This window comes from Trichechus manatus, unplaced genomic scaffold (genome assembly GCF_000243295.1).
Source record: "Trichechus manatus latirostris isolate Lorelei unplaced genomic scaffold, TriManLat1.0 scaffold00102, whole genome shotgun sequence".
Classification (NCBI taxonomy): domain Eukaryota; kingdom Metazoa; phylum Chordata; class Mammalia; order Sirenia; family Trichechidae; genus Trichechus; species Trichechus manatus.
The window spans coordinates 4,551,949-4,557,367 of NW_004444038.1; the positions used below are offsets into that span (position 1 = coordinate 4,551,949).

General features: G+C 41.6%; 1 non-coding gene across 1 annotated transcript; it reads right to left on the minus strand.

Moving 5' to 3' along the window:
* Positions 1-3,014: 3,014 nt before the first annotated feature.
* TRNAD-GUC (transfer RNA aspartic acid (anticodon GUC)) lies at positions 3,015-3,086 on the minus strand. Its single transcript has one exon. It is a non-coding gene; the product is annotated as a tRNA-Asp (tRNA).
* Positions 3,087-5,419: the final 2,333 nt, after the last annotated feature.

Here is a 5,419-nt window from a genome sequence, read left to right on the forward strand (position 1 = left end):
TGAGACTGGAGGAACCCTGGAAAGCACAGCCCCTGGATTCTCTATCAGCTCAGAACTAAAACAATTTCTGAGGCCAACTCTTCAGACAGATTGGACCGGACTGTGGGACATAAAGTGATACTCGTGAGGACTGTGCCTCTTCGCTCAAGTAGATACAAGAGATTAAACGGGCAGCTTCTGTCTGGAGGCAAGATGGGAGGCAGAGAGGGTTAGGAGCTGGATGAATGGACTTGGGGAATCGGGTGGAAAGGAGGAATGTGCTGTCACAGCCCCCCTACACACACACATTATTTCCATAAGTGCGCTATACCAATATTATTTTTTTACATGTTGCTGATTTCAGTTTCGTTTTTTTCCTTGTCCAATGGATTTAATGTTAAGTCTTCACCTTGGAGCCTGTTGATGCGGAGGTTTGATTCCCAGCAGCGGACTCTCACTAGCCTGCCCTCGTATTTTTAAATCAGCCCCTCTCCCAGCAAGATTCCTTCCCTGTCCTGCAAACCCCTTTCTCCAATTCGGGAAGAAATCACTTTTTCTGCCCAGGAAACAGCCCTGGCCAGGGTGGCCGGCCTCAGCCCAGAAGGTGCGCAGGAACACCCCGAGCGGAGAGGCCACTGAGCTGGGCAAGGCCGGCGGGCCACAGCCCCATGCGTTCAGCCTTGCAGTCCTGCTGCTCCACCGCCGAGCTCCGGTTGTTTGAATCTCCTGCCGGTACGAATGTCACGAGGCAGGCGTGATGGCCAGGGGCGCAGAGCCGTCACACGCCCCTCGCTAAGAGGAGACGGGTCTGACTGGCCACCCAGGGGCCCCACGGGGCCGGGGGAGTGCATGCCCACACCCGCACGGTCCTGCCTCCCGGCTTCACATGCGGCCAGCACCTCGGGACCTGGGCACGCGAGGGCACCTGGCCCTGCCACGGGACCAGCCTGGGCTCCGGCTGTGGCAGCGCCAGCACCTCGGGACCTGGGCGCGCGAGGGCACCTGGACCTGCCATGGGACCAGCCTGGGCTCCGGCTGTGGCAGCTCCCAGCGCAGACCTCCACCTGACCCTCCGCCGGTCCCTGGCGCCATGCACCTGGGCGCAGATCCACTACAAGGAACTCCATCACTCTCAGGCCCGGCAAGTACTGCCCTAGAGCAAACATACAGTTTCAGTTGCTTATTTCTGATTACCCTGGGTGATCTTGATCATAGCTTATACTTTTATTATACAAATATGATCAAAAGTAACATTTTTGGACTGTTGAATGAGGGTGAATGAGGCCAAAATTCACTTCTGGAGAATGTCACGAGACAGGCGTGGTATATGCATACATATTTTCATAATTTCCGCCTGTTGTATGTATGTGTATGTTATTTACATAGGTGCACAATTTGCGAAAAAATACGGTAGTTGGATTAAGTGCTAACAGCTTTTATGCTCTTGTCAGTAAGAGAAATCGTTCAGCAGGAGTTGCTTATCGTTACATTTACACACTGAGAGCAGTATTTAAACTTTATGGAATCCACTGTTTTGGCTATTGTGTCAATCCACCTCATTGAAGGCTTCTCTCAGTTTCGCTGACCCTACTTTACCAACGATAGTGTCCTTTTATAGTAATTGGTCTTTCCTGATGATGTGCCAAAGTTAAGTGAGCTGAAGTCTTGCCATCGTTGCTTCTAAGGAGCATTCTGGTTGTATTTCTTCCAACTTTAGGAGCTACTTACTTATGAAAGGAAAAAAGCTAAGCAAGTTGAAGGAAGATATGTTTACTGCTCTCGAATTTCCAGACTAATGTATTTTCCTTCCTCCAGAGGCAATCTCTTAGCATTCCACTTTTACCATGGAAAGCACAGGGTCCTCCTAAGCTAGTTTACTGCATAAATAGCTGAAGAGAAATGGTACCATGGGACCCTTGTTTGTTTTCACATCTTTGCATTCTACCTAGGTCCCTGTGCCACCCTTTGTTGCCTGACACGTGTCTCCCTTTGCAAGCAGGTCGTCCCTGATTGCCCAAGTGAATGAGCAGATGGCGAGCAGCTGGATAGCCCCCGATGTCCTCTCTCTGTTTTCTAGCATTGATTCTGTTTAAGGTTTCTTTTTTGTTGTTGGTGTTCCACTTACGCCTTTTCCACCAGCTGTAGGCAAATACCTCACCCTCATTGCACATCACCCCTGCCAGAATCTGTCATTAAAATTTGGAGAAAAGATAGAATTTCAACGTTATTGTGAAACCACAAGCACCCCGCTGCCACTGCCTTCACTGGTGTGCTCTTTCCCAGTAATTTTACAGACCTGTTTTGACACCGTGTAAACCAAACAAGGGGAAGCTATTGGTCTTTGAAAAGCTGTTGATTTCCTCCCAGACAGAGCCTCAGAAGTGTGATGAACATCAGATGACAAATACCTTCCTCCTTATAACCTTACATATTTATCACTATCCTATACATTTATAGGCAAACACAAAAGCCGCTTTACTATTTAACATAGCATGTCAGCCCCAATGTTTAAGATAAGAAATGATTCATGCCTTACTACAAGGCAGGTGTCAGTGTATTTGGGTTAAAGATGATGAAGCTCAGTTCCAGAGTGTATATATTTTGAACTGTTTCAATAATGTAGCCAAAATACAGGTCATGCTTCTTAATATCAATCAGTTTGTGAACTAATCGTTTGCATTTTCAATGTGCTCAGACTAAAAGCATTCCCTTTCTCAATGCCACTTAAATACAACATAGTCTGATAATTTTTCTATTACCATGCTGTATTATGCTAAGAAAATGACTAGTGTTATTTCTATGCTTATTACTAAATCAATCACAACAGTACACACAGTGAGAGACGGAAGTCCGGAACGTTAACATACAAAATAAAATACAATGGATGGTTTATCTTCATAAAACTAGTAGGGCACGTAGTCATAGGATAGAGGATGTGCCAAGCAATATTTATGAATATTTTATGTTAGTACAATGCCTTCTTATATTTTATTAAGTACCACATCATAATTTTAAATATCTAATTTTATATCTGCCTCTCCATCTGGGAATCGAACTCAGGTCTCCCGCGTGACAGGCGGGGATACTCACCACTATACTAACAAGGACAACTTTGGATCATAACAAATTATGGATAACGTTGCAAAGAATGGGAATTCCAGAACACTTAATTGTGCTCATGAGGAACCTATACATAGATCAAGAGGCAGTTGTTCGGACAGAACAACGAGATACTGCATGGTTTAAAGTCAGGAAAGGTGTGCATCAGGGTTGCATCCTTTCACCATACCTGTTCAATCTGTATGCTGAGCAAAGAATCCAAGAAGATGGACTATACGAAGAACAGGGCATCAAGATTGGAGGAAGACTCATTAACAACCTGTGTTATGCAGATGACACAAGCTTGCTTGCTGAAAGTGAAGAGGACTTGAAGCACTTACTGATGAAGATCAAAGACCACAGTCTTCAGCATGGATTACACCTCAACATAAAGAAAAAAAAAATCCTCACAACTGGACCAATAAGCAACATCATGATAAATGGAGAAAAGATTGAAGTTGTCAAGGATTTCATTTTACTTGGATCCAAAATCAACACCCATGGAAGCAGCAGTCAAGAAATCAAAAGATGCATTGCATTGGTCAGATCTGCTGCAAAAGATCTCTTTAAAGTGTTGAAAAGCAAAGATATCACCTTGAAGACAACAGTGCGCCTGACCCAAGCCATAGTATTTTCAATCGCATCATATGCATGCGACAGCTGGACAATGAATAAGGAAGACTGAAGAAGAATTGATGCCTTTGAATTGTGGTGTTAGTAATGAATATTGAATACACCGTGGACTGCCTAAAGAATGAACAAATCTGCCTTGGAAGAAGTACAACCAGAATGCTCCTTAGAAGCAAGGATGGCAAGACTATGTCTTATATACTTTGGACATGTTGTCAGAAGGGATCAGTCCCTGGAGAAGGACATTATACTTGGTAAAGTAGAGGGTCAGCGAAGAAGACTAAGACCCTCTATGAAATGGACTGACACAGTGGCTGCAACAATGGGTTCAAGCATAACAACTATTGTAAGCATGGCGCAGGACCGGTACATAAGGTCACTATGGGTCGGAACTGACTCGACAGCACCTAACAACATAACAACAACAACAACTTTATATCAGATAAATGACATGTTCCTTTTGTAGAATATTATATAGAAATAAAGTCTACAATAAAAGGGCATACCATCTGCTTTCATTTCAGGAGATCTGAAATAATTTTGCTGAAATGGTCAAGCCAATTTCAAAGTCATTTTTATAAGTTTCAAATACTTAATAATAATTATCCTGTCTACAGGTTACATTGAATTTTCTGTATAGACAACGTCCAAATGAAATTTTCCCCCATAAATTTTTGTTTGAATAGACATCCAATAAATTTGCAGATATAAAAAATGTTATGGCTTTTATCAGAGGTTTTCTAAATTTCAAAGATACATCTTCCAAAACATAGATAATCCTGATGAAAATAGCATTAGTGTTTTTGATGACAATAGCTTGCTTAACACATATCCTTCTAGTCTTGGTGCAACTTTCTCCCAATCTCCTCCAAATATATATACAAAAACACATACACAGCAATCAAAAGGTAATTAGAAAGTAATCAAAACTGTTTCAATCTTTTACTCAGTTTCTCTATACAAGGCTACCATCGAGGAAGGACATATGTAAATTTTCTCTTCTTAGTGATATCTCCAAATGCTGCATGAAAGGCTAGCTCACCATCTTCCTGGGACTGGCAGCTGTTCCCAACACTCATACTTACCACACTCATTTCTCAAACCTCAAAAATGCTTCTACTTTTCTCATCACTACTTTAAAACCCCACTTTGGCCTTTCTAATTTCGTATATATTTTCCATCCTTAGACTTCAATAGGGTCCTCTACAACAATAAAAACCCTGGAAAAATGGACCTGAATAAATTATCAAGAATACAGAACAGATTGACAAAGAGATAAAAACATAAAAGAGAAATTAGTAGACATGAAGGAAAAAATAAGAACATCAAAAAAATATTAAACTAGAATTCCAAAAGGAGGCAAAAAAACAAATGGGTCAGTGGAAACATTTGAAGTATTCAAAGAAGTAAAAACTGAGAATTTTCCAGAACTCTGAAAGGAACAAACATACAAATTCAAGGAGTCCAATGAATTATAAGCAGAATAGATAATGACTGGAACTTAAATATGTTATCATATTTTAACTTTCTGTTTAATATTTCTTTGCTGTTCATGTAATTGATTTTCTTATTAGGTACAGTATGTTTTGTGTGCTAGTTGAAGACACCCCTACTGTTTATATTCTATGAATTTACTTTTTTTAAGCATTTCCAAAGAATTCTTAAACCAAAATGTATATGCTTTCAAATTGAATATTTCTTCATAGGAGAT